Source organism: Manihot esculenta, chromosome 17 (assembly GCF_001659605.2).
Source record: "Manihot esculenta cultivar AM560-2 chromosome 17, M.esculenta_v8, whole genome shotgun sequence".
NCBI lineage: Eukaryota > Viridiplantae > Streptophyta > Magnoliopsida > Malpighiales > Euphorbiaceae > Manihot > Manihot esculenta.
The window spans coordinates 24,239,274-24,251,650 of record NC_035177.2 but is presented as its reverse complement, the minus strand read 5'-3'; the positions used below and the strand labels follow the sequence as shown (position 1 = coordinate 24,251,650).

The 12,377-nt window shown below is 31.1% G+C and overlaps 1 long non-coding RNA gene across 1 annotated transcript; it reads left to right on the top strand.

The window, feature by feature from the left end:
- The first annotated feature begins 2,076 nt into the window (after positions 1-2,076).
- LOC110604718 lies at positions 2,077-10,387 on the top strand. Its single transcript, XR_002486293.2, has 4 exons — positions 2,077-2,516; positions 2,618-2,677; positions 9,486-9,593; positions 10,010-10,387. It is a non-coding gene; the product is annotated as an uncharacterized LOC110604718 (long non-coding RNA).
- The last annotated feature ends 1,990 nt before the right edge of the window (positions 10,388-12,377 follow it).

Below are 12,377 nucleotides of genomic sequence, written 5' to 3'. Positions count from 1 at the left end.
CATGTCAGTGATTTGGTATTTCTAGAGTCGTTCTGAACCTTCTAAATCAATGTTGGATGCTTCTTTGTGCTGTGGAAGAGTTTGGTTGTATTTTGGGGGCTGTGGACAGAAGGCAGAATTAGGTTCTGTATTACAAAAGAACCCAGATTCGGCTGTCGAACCTGCTTGTGAATGATGCTTTTTGGCTGCCTAACATGCCTTCAAAAGTTTGACTTTCAGATCTGTAAGGGGATTTTAGGCCGTCGAACCTGCCACCAAAAGTCCCCTGTCTAGCCTTTTTCAGCTCGTTTTCCATATATTTTCTTATATGTTTGTAGGGATTTCTTATAATAGTTTCAAGAGTTGTAAAAGTTATATTTGACCCCTTATTTAAGTTTATCTGCGTAAGATTAGACTTGAAAGACCGTAGAGATCAGCAATGAGATAACTGTTTCAGAGTTAGACTTACGTTAGCCAAATGTGAGTAGAACTAAACTAAACTGTTATTTTAAAAAAATCGAACATTTTAAGCATGCACATGCATAAAAAATGTCATGTGTATATAATTAGGTTGTTTTGCATTAAAATTCACGAATATAATGCATTGCATAATTAATTATTGTTGTGAATAGATATGGATGGCTCACTAACCCTCGAACATGTTGTATGATATATGACGGATACGGAAGTTCAGATCGAGACCCATTCTACGCTCCTAAAATTATGTAAGGGAAAGATCAGGGTGTCTATTCTATGCTCCTGACTCTATAAATATGTTATGTTATATTTAAGAAAAAGTCCTGAGGAACACCCATTGTCGATCGGAGACTGTTAAAAACATGGAGGGTTACTAGTGACAAGTCCATCTTGATGTGAATTATTTATATTATGACGCATTCATATGATCATATATTTTATTAAACTGTTTTATGATTATGTTTCTGTTCGCTAGATTCTAGTACCTTATCCCTTTCCCCTAACTCCAAGTTTGTAGGACCAAAGTTAGTTCGGGAGGTCAGCAATATTTATGGTATAGTTCTGATATAATAGTATAGTTGTAGATATAAAATAAATTGTGGTTTAAAATTATGCTTTACCGGAGTTTTCTTTTTTGATATTTTGTTTATGATTTTATTGTATAAAAATTTTAAATTTAAGTGATGTTTGAACTAAATTATGTATTGATGATCATATTGGAATATTTGATAAGAGCTCTTGTATGAATTTATGTTTTCAGTCGTGTATGTATGCATATGTCGTATTTTGGTTCATAAGATAAAATATTTATGTATATTTTTAAGACCATATTTAGTGTTATAGGAAGTAAATATGTTAATATAGAAAATAAATAATGATTGATGGGTCAATTGCTTAATCTTATAGATTCTATAATCATAGACTTAATTTTTTTTCTCATTTAAATACCGTTTTTCATGTATAAATATATTGTAATCTCAATTGTGAAATATAATAAATATTATCATTCTACATTTATGATTATATCAGATGGAACAAAATATATAATAGATTTACTACGAGTTCTGATAACTTTAAATCGATTTAAACTCTAACGCAAGTAGCAATTCAATTTTTGAATCATTAAAGAGCACTTACAACTGTTATAAAAGAATTGTATTTTATTATTTTTTAATTAATATATATTTTTTTAAAAAAAATCTCACTTAGACTTATTTGAGTTAAATTAAGCTAAATTAATTGTTAATAATTTCTTTTAGCATTAAGAGTTTTAGAAGAAAATAATTTGACAACATCAACTTATTCGTCTAGTTATACATCGAGCGAATTGAATCGTACATAAGGAAATATTTTTTTTCAATATTATGTTAAAGAAAAAAGTTTCATCCACAATCCAATCAACTTAGCAAGACTTTCATGAAGGTGACATATTTCTCTCATATTTCTCTCTTACGATTAAGAGCTCCAATAGTCATAAATGAGGAGCAGTAGTTAGTCAAACGACAGCGTATTAGCCCAAAGCGGTGAATTAATTATTAAGACAAAAAAAAAAAAGAGAAACCCATTCAACTAACGCCTCAAAATCCCATTTCCACGTGTGCTAAACCCTGCACACTGCACTGGGCATTGGCTGAACTTGGGTTTTTTCACACTCTCGCTGACCAACCACGACCCTCCATGGCGCATAGTCGGTGTCTCCACGCCCTAACCCGTGAAACCATAGCTCTACTCTCTTCGAACCCTACACACGACGCTGCCCACTCATTTCCACTAACGCTGACTCCACCTTGTTTTACTCTTTGCCTCACCACCTTCATCGCCATTTCTCGTCAAATTCTCTCGGCGAAAGCGAAAACGAAGAGGAACGTGAAGAGACGGTGGGCGAGGATATCAATTTAGAGGAGGCAACGCGTTCTGGTTTGAGGGGAGAGTACTCGGCGGAGGAGAAGGAAAAGGAAAAGGAAATGGAAGCTGCCGCTATTGGATATAAGGTGATTGGACCACTTCAGAAAACCGACCGGTTCTTTGAACCTTACGATCTTGTTTTCGCTGTTGTTCAGGTTTATTTGATTTGATGTCATTCCTTGTCTCTCCCTCATTAGTCTTCTTTAGATGTTGAGATAATATTGGTTTTTCCTTTATTGGTTCACATCAATTTCAGGTGAGCAATGGAGATTGCATTTTCACCTAGAGATTGAAATTCTGTGAAGTAAATGACAAGGTGAGTTGTATTTGTTCTTGTTAATTTGCCACTGTAATGTTGCTTGAAGACTATTAAATTCAAATTGCCGTCCAATCAGAGTGCTAATTATTTTCCAATATGCTAATTAATATTATAAGCATATAGACAAATTTCAATGAATTATATATAGATAACTCATTCATTAGAACTGGGTGTCGACTCTAATTACGGACTGCAACCGTGAGGACAAGTCGACAGCTTTTTAGTGACCATGAAACTACTTGCATGAGAAGTGATATCTCAGTGTTATGGTGCAGTCTATGAGCTGCTCTTGAATTAGTAGAAATTCAGACCAAGGTTTTGTAAGTCTGACAGATCTAAGCCCTTTCTGTTTCTATCGTTGTTTCTCACATTCACACTCTCTCTCATATGCATGCACTAAAAACTGCATGGGCTCACATGCATAGGGATTTACAAAAATGCAAGGGCTTAGACCATACATGTTCTTTAATTGAGGCAATTTGATATATATACTTATTAATTTTTTATCTTCTAATTCTTTAATTTCTATTTTACAGTTCTCCAGTAATTCAGTTGCCATTTGAACGGGTCTAGCCTTAGTTGAAATAGTTTTTTCATTAAAGTTTTCTTCATATGGCAAATCTACCAAATGCTGTTTCCTATTCCAAAAAGCATTCGGGTGGTCTGCACATAATTCCTTTTCCATATATCCTTTTAAATTTTTTATTTTCTCCTTTATATATTCTTTTTCTAGTTGGCTTTTAATTCTATTAAAATGTATACCCTATGACGCCTAAAATTTTGGCTAAAACGGGTTCAGTTGGCATACCCAAAATATACTATTTCAAAATTTTTTAATAATGGATTCTTTCCCATGCAATAACCTATGGCTTTGATACCAACAAACTCAAAGGATCATAACTTTGGCTAAAACGGGTTCAGTTGGCATACCCAAAACATACTCTTTCAAAATTTTTTAATAATGGATTCTTTCCCATGCAAATAACCTATGCTCTGATACCAACAAACTCAAAGGATCATAATTGATACACATAGATTCAGAGGTAAATTTATAACTTTCAATAGTACATGACTTTGTCAACAAACTCAAAGGATCATAATTGATACACATAGATTCAGAGATAAATTTATAACTTTCAATAGTACGTGACTTTACCAACAAACTCAAAGGAACATAATTGATACACATAGATTCAGAGGTAAATTTATAACTTTCAATAGTACGTGACTTTATAACCCATGTTTCTTCTACAGCACAACAGTTTGCCGGATCGAAGAGGTCTGGTTTTCCAGTCGATATACCAAAAAAGTATAATATTGCTGGCCTCTCAGAGTCATTGGCCTTCAAATTATAAAATGATTAAATTTATAGCAAGTAAACAATTTTCTGATGTGGAAGATCAGCCTAAGCCGCAACCCAGAGCATACCTAAATCAAATAATAAAATTTATTTTATGGCTAGGGCTCTTGCAACCTTAATCTAGGATCCTCAGAATTAAGTGGGTGTGGAAGGAGAAGAGAAATGTGCCGTCAACACGGACTTATATAAGTAAGAGATATAAAATAAAATTTACTATATTTAATAACACTTGAGAGAATTTTACAAGATTTCTGAGAATTGTTTAGAGAGAATTTACAGAGAAAATGTGAAGATAGAGAAAATAGAGAGAGAAGAAAATACATGCATCCCTTCACAAGGGGAGAGGCTCCCTATTTATAGAAAATTTCTAAGCTTTTACTATTGAGTCACAAGGGCTTTACTGTTGATTCACGGGGATTTTACTGTTCATGAATAGTGACTTGTCTGCCACTGTTCTGCTTCTTCTTTTTACCGTTGATGAATACTGGTATACTTGGAGTACTTCTGGTGATAGGATATCATTAGTAATACCCTTATAGTGCCTCCATTTTAAAAACCGTTTTGGAAATCTGGTAGTGGTTTTAATACTCTGTTGATCAAAATATATCAACCATGAATGAGTAGTGGTTGAGTTTTGAATATAAAAAACATTTCTCCATGCATCTATGTAATCAAAATAATTATATGAGGTAGAATACTTTTTTAAAACTTTAAATGATAATGCATTGTATAAACTCGAGGTCGGCCAATCTTTTGGATGGATGACCCGTTTTATTTGAATGGAAGAGTATGCTATTATGCCTTTATGATTTTTATCAAAATTGTGTTTTATTTTAACCGAACTTGTTTCTTCCAAAATACTTTGATAATATTCCTGAGGTTTTAAAATATCTTTTGGCGCGAAATACCAATTCTCAGGATAATATTTTCTGATGACTTCCCAAGGATTTATGTCGTTAAAACCATTTTCTACTTCAATCTCAATTTCTGAAATACCTTTTAAAAACCATTTATGAAAACTAGTGTTATAGCCTTGAGAAGATTGGAGTTTTGGCAAACCCACAGCCTTCAACGGATTTGATAAGTCTTTACCGTCTACCGTTTGAGATAAACTAGCCGTACAATAGGCGGGTACGATCGCTTTAGATTTAGAGGCCATACCTGAGTCTCCTGAAGAAGACGCCATATTCTGCAGGGCTTTAATGACTTCTGGCGATTTACTTAATTCTTCTATCCATTTCTTTAGGTCTTCTGGGTTTTTATCTGATACTTGGGGTTTTTACGGTGGTTTTACTGAGTTCTTCCGAATGCTCGGAAAGGGCTTTAGTAGTGAAACTGAAACTGGATTTTATTTCCTTCTATTTATTCTTCTTCCTTTCCATCTTTCTCTAAAAATTCTCTTGTAAGAAAATCTGGTATATTATTACTACTTCCTTTAATATATTCAATATCAAAATCCAAAATACTTAAAATTACTTGCCATCTAGCAAAAATCTGTTTAGAGACAATGTTTTTTACATCTTTTTTTAAAACATCTTTAGCTGATTTACAATCAATTCTTACTAAAAACTTTTGATTTCACAAATCAGACTGAAATTTATTTATACAAATCACAATACTTAAAATTTCTTTTTTAATAGTTGAATAATTTAATTGAGCTGAATTCCAATGTCCTGAAGTAAATTGGATTATCCTTTCTTTATCATCTATTTTTTATTTTAAAATCCCTCCATATCCTAGATCTGAAGCATCTATTTCTACAATTTTGAATGCATTCGGATTTGGGATATACAGATAAGGAATTTCCTTTACTAAAGACTTTATATGTCTTATAATGCTAGTATGCTCTTTAGTCCATAATCCAACATTTTTTCTTGAGTCTTTCATGTAATGGTTTTATTATTCTATTTAAATTTAGATAAAAATCTATAACATAGTTTAGGCAACCTAAAAATCTCTGTAATTGGGTTTTATTAGTTATTTCATCAGGAAATTTTTCTCTAAATGCCAATGTTCTTTCTATTAGTTGGATAATACCTTGTTCTATATAATGTCCTAAGAATCTAATTCTAGTTTGAAATAGATTCATTTTAGTTTTACTTGGTGCTAATCCATTCTTTTTTATGACCATACAGAATATTTTTAAATGTTTAAAATGTTCTTCTATACTTTGGCTGAATACTAATTCGTCATCAATATAAACTATATAAAATTTTGAATAAGGATTACAGATATCATTCATTATTCTCTGAAATTCTGACGGTGCATTTTTTTAGTCCAAAAGGCATTACATTCCATTTAAACTGTCCAAATGGAACTGTAAATGCAGTTTTATATCTATCTTTAGGGTGAATTTGGATTTGCCAATAATCTGACTTCATATCAAATTTACTAAAAATATTTGTATTATATAATCTATTTAAAAAATCTTTTTTATTAGGGATTGGATACTTAATCCATTTTAATGCTGTATTCCATGGTTTATAATTTATGACTAGTCTTGGTGTACCTCTTTCTATTTCTGCATTTTTATTAACATAAAAAGCTGCACATGACCAATGACTTCTTGATTTACTTATTAATTTTTTATTTTCTAATTCTTTAATTTCTTTTTTACAGTGCTCCAGTAATTCTGGTGCCATTTGAATGGGTCTAGCCTTAGTTGAAATAGTTTTTCATTAAAGTTTTCTTGATATGGCAAATCTACTAAATGCTGTTTCCTATTCCAAAAAGCATTCGGGTGGTTCCTTTTCCATATATCTTTTTAAATTTTTTATTTTCTCCTTTATATATTCTTTTTCTAGTTGGCTTTTAATTCTATTAAAATGTACATTATTTTTTAGATCTTTTAAATCTTCTGTCTTAGATTTTATCATCGAATTTATTTCCATTGTCCTAATAGAATGTGTTTTTATTAGATATAAAATTTTCTTTTTAGGTTTTTCTGTGAATTCCAACTTAATTGTTTTATTTCTTGTTTTAAACTTTATACAATCATATTTAATTTAGTCCTATTAGTTGCAGATATTTCTTGCTTTTTATGGTATCTTCTGGATTTATCCCTTGAATATTGACCATTACATTTTTTATCTTGGCCTATTCCATAATCAACCTTGTAACTGTCCCGTAAACCTGCTATAATAATCTCAGCTATTGCTCTATCTGAAGCAAAAGACTGTATTTTATATGCATTAGCTGCCATAGTCATCTGTTGCAATAAACTTAATATATTATATTCAGATAGTCCATCTATATTCCATTTATAAACTGTTGAAGCATTATACTTAAATTGGGAATTAATACTTGGTTTATCTAATAATCTTAGGTCCGGTGCTCTACTGACTATTTCCTTATGCAATATAGGATTTACTTCAAATTGTTCTATATCTTCTGAATCTGGTTGGTTTCAGTTTCTAATTCTTCTTCTTCTATTACATTTATAACTTTTGACTGTGGAGTCTCCTATACTATATTTTTACTAGATTCAGAAGTTTCTACTTTGCTTAATTGATCTTTTAAACTTTGTAAAAATTTATTTTTATTATTTTTTAATTCTTTTTGACTTAGCTAGAGACTTGATATGGTTTAAAAATATGTAATTTAATTTTTGGTTTTACTTCCTCCTTTTCTTCTATCTGTTTATTTTTTAAAAGTTTTTTCATCTTTTTTAATTGGGTTCCTATGCATATTAAACTTGCATTACTAAAATTATTTTGCTCCATTATTTTTTTATCTGTATCATTTTCTTTAACTACTTTATATGGTACACAAATTATTTCTTTATCTCCATGTAATATTTTACTCATCGTTTTTTGCGGAAATTCACTCTGGACTACGGTATCATTTACTATCTATTCTGGCCTTTTATCTCTTATTGTTATTGGATTTATACCTACTTGAATTAATTCTATGTGGATATACTTATATTTTTTACTTCTATGATGATTTAATGTTTTTGCTGATAACAGAATTATTTTTTCAAAAGATTTACTTAACTGAAAATCTCTTTCCTCAGTTTTTATCACATAATCTGTTTTAAAAACATTAAACTTTGGGATTTTATAAATTTGTTCCTTATCTACTTTAGGAATTTCCCACTCATCTATGACTTTTACAAAATCTTCCAATATTAACTCATTTTTATTTATTATTCTTTTAATTTCCGAAAACTCTGAATCATCTGATTTTACTATACTAGCTGATTTACACAAAAAATGATCAATTTTCAAAAATCTTGAATTATGTCGCGGTCACTGCTTGTTATACCCTATGACGCCCAAAACTTTGGCTAAAACGGGTTCAATTGGCATACCCAAAACATAATCTTTCAAAATTTTTTAATAATAGATTATTTCCCATACAAATAACCTATGGCTCTGATTCCAACAAACTCAAAGGATCATAATTGATACACATAGATTCAGAGGTAAATTTATAACTTTCAATAGTACGTGACTTTGTCAACAAACTCAAAGGATTATAATTGATACACATAGATTCAAAGGTAAATTTATAACTTTCAATAGTACGTGACTTTGTCAACAAACTCAAAGGATCATAATTGATACACATAGATTCAGAGGTAAATTTATAACTTTCAATAGTAAGTGAATTTGTAACCCAAGTTTCAATATATATATATATATTTCTTTTTTATGGCAAACATTTCCTGCAAAAGTTATACCTGAGTAACCTAACAAGTAAATGAGTTCAAGATCATTTTGCCCAATAGGTAACAGATGTATTTAGTTTCATGGCTGACCTGAAACTTCTATTTTTTTTTTTTTTCCCTTTTGCTTTCTTTTTTCTCTTTTAGAAAATGACTCCACTACTTTTTTCACCCTCTCTTCATCCAATTTATTAATGGGGAAAAATAAACAAACAAAGACTAACCAGACTTTTACAGGCCCATTGAAGAGAAATGTCATTTGATAATGGAGATAAAATTAAAGATACAGTTCTTTCCTTTTTCTCTTTTCCCATTTATTTTTTTAATGCAAACTCTGACAGGTTTAAATCCCATCCCCTTGCTGTCTGTTTCTGTGCACTAAGCAGGTTTCTAATAAATTGCACTCTCATAATTGGTCTTAGTGGGAAAGTGTTTGGTGTTCTGATGGAACGTTAATATGGTTAGCAGCCAAACTGTTCAGATTAGGTGGACGCTATACATGAGATTTGAGCTGATTGGTGTTTATGTGATTCCTGACCAAAAAAACACCTGGTGAAGGTGCTGATTATTGATGAAAGGTTATCACAGAGACTAGATGAATCACTTAAAAAAATAAATTCTTACGCTTTAGATAAGGCATGATTATTTATAAATTAAACAATTGGATCTTTGATAATCTGGTGTGGTGGTAACAGACCGTGTGTTGGGCCATTTTTGCCTCTAACTTCGCAAAATAATATCTTGTAGATATTAACTGCTTCCAGGTTCATGTGCAGGTGATTTTATTAATGTTTATGCTTGGACTTGATCTTATGCTGAACTTGTGGATGTAAGATATTTTAGACACAGTAGTTGGCGTGTAAAGAGAGGCAGATTTCCCTTTGGTGAGATTTTATTGCTCTAACTAGATATTTTGCCTTGAATTTGCTTGCGTCAGATATATATGTAGGAAGACATTACTTTAACCATCACTTTCTTGCTAACTGGTGCATTCTTTTTTCTTCCAATTATTTTAGTTAACAAAAAAATCGTGTGGCCTTAATGGTCAATGAGTTATCTAAAACTCTTTTTTAAGTATATTAATTAGTTAGTGTTAAAAAGGATTTAAAATTAAATTTTATAAGTTTTAGTAAGAAGTCTAAAATAAAAAACAACTTTTTTCCAAACTGATTTTTTCAACAATATTCAAAATGATATTTTTCCCCAAAAAAAACAGTTTTGGCCTTTAAACCATGATGCCAAATAGACACCAAGTATTTTGGTTTTGTTTTATCTTGACCCATGGTTCTCTGCTTTTCAGGAATTGACCCAGTTGAGAATAACTGATATTCAAGGAATTGAGAAACCAGAAATGAAAGTGGTTAAGCAAGAAGAAATGGTTGCAGTTGCTGTTTATGAATGATTTTCCTCTGGCCAAATATTGATATACTGGCTTCCGATGCTTATAATCTCAGAGCTGCAACTTTCTGATTCTATTTGATGGGCTCATTCCTGATTTATCAGTTGTACATTTTGGATGTCATAGGAGGCATAAAAAATAGTCATTTGACCAGATACATTTTGCAGTATTGGCATGCTGGGATTATATTACATCCTTTTCTAACTTTTTTTCTCTTTATTTTGTTTGTATGTACTCCTCAAATGACACAGCAGGAATAATCAATTACTATTTTCTCTCCATTGGATTATTCTGATTAATGATTATATTAAACAATCATGCAACATCATGATTTACTCAAAATGGCATGCATGTTGATATTATATAGGATGACGATTATTGTATGAAAAATGGCTACTGAATATATGAGCCAATCTATGAATTGCTATTTAATTATAATACCAGCGATTGTAAATTATTGAACTATCTGTGCCTCATCTGGCAATATATGGTGAGTACTGTTCTCAGACAGGTCATACACAAGCATATGCAATAATGGCTTTCCATTGTGAATTTGTTTGATGTGACATCAGGGCTGTTCTAGGGTAAGCTTGTATTGCTTAAAGCTGAGCTCTCTTTATCCAAGCAAGGGTAGTAGAATAAAGCTGGAAGCAACGCCAATGGACAAAATTGGGAAAAATACAAAGAAACAAAGGCCATTGGAGTTTTATTCTGCAATCTTATACTGTATCTTCCTAACATGACTCTTGCTTTCTAAAGAATAAGAAATAATAATGAAAAAAGGTACTTGTTAGTTTTTCCACTAGTTTGTATGTGAAGAATTATCCCAAAAATTTTCCATCGTGTGTTCCTTAGAATCTCCTGCTTCCTCCTTCCATCCCCTGTTTCAAGTTGCACTATTTCAAGAACTTGTGTATTTTTCGAAAGCTCTTTCAGCATTACAGCTTCGTGGTTCAGAGACATAACTAGCTTATAATTGGGCAGGAAAAAGCCTCAAAATGGTCTGAAATTCTCTGAAAAAATAGTTCCTGTTGGGTGGTGTGTCCTGTTGCTCTAAACATGTTTTTGGTACTTGAATGGTCTAAAACTGTAAAAACATGTGGAATAACGGAAGCGGACAATGACTTAGCATTCCAACTCTTCATTTCCAACTACCGTAAGTGACCCCATTGATTGTGAAATGTGAGGAAGGATAATTGGCAAGCAACTCTAAATATTGTGTACATCACTTTAGTTGTTTTAAGTCTTTTTATTATTGTTATTTAGTTATAACTAGGATTTAAATTTAATTTTTATAATTTTAAAATTATTCAAAATTGTGTCATAGAAAACTTAAGATAAGTTTTAAGGTGTTTTTTTTTTTTTTTTTAATACTTGTAAATTAAGAATAAGTCTAAGGGTGGTTGAAAGGAAAGGATGTTTATTATATGGAAGAATATCCCAATCCAATGAAACAAAGTGGCTCTAAGTGGACTTGCTTTCTTTGCCACCTCTATATTCTCAATCATCTTTTCTACTGCTAAACTACCAATAAAGACTTGGCATTTTATCAAGCACTTTGTTTAAACCCCCCACTTTCCTTTTAAATATCATTTTGCTAATAGAATTTTTGCTCATAATAGTTCCTCCACTTCTTCAAGTCTAATTAACTCTCAAATTAGAAACTACATTAATTTTAAAATGATTTTAATATCATTAAATTAAAATCAATATTTAATATTTTAATCTCAATAAAAATATAAATATTTAAAAGTTAATAAAATAAATTACAAAAAATTATTTTTTATAATATTTAACTAACCGCAATTAAAATAATTAACAATTATTTATACAACTAATATTACCTATGTGAAATTTAGGTGTCGGTGAAGTTTCACGTCGGTCGAATATGACAAATTAAAAAATATGGTAAATTAAAATTCTACATAATAGCTAATACGAAAGTATTAATTAATTTAGATTAACTAGTTTGAAGTGTAAAGTGAGTTTAAAAGTTATTTAAATCAGTTTAAATCGGACCGTTTCAATTGATATTAGAATCATCCATGATTAAGATAAATTATGTAGAGCTAGTAGGTCTACAAGGAAAGGGTTATTCATATGAGACGAGGTGGAGCCACCTGAGATTCTAACAAGATACTAGCAAACCACAGTATTCGAGAGTTCGGTTCTGATTTAGCAATTATACTCTATTGAGTTGTGACGAGAACGCCGCAAATTTAGCAGAGAATAGTGTGAAAATCAGCTATCTACTTGTGAGATTTCGTCT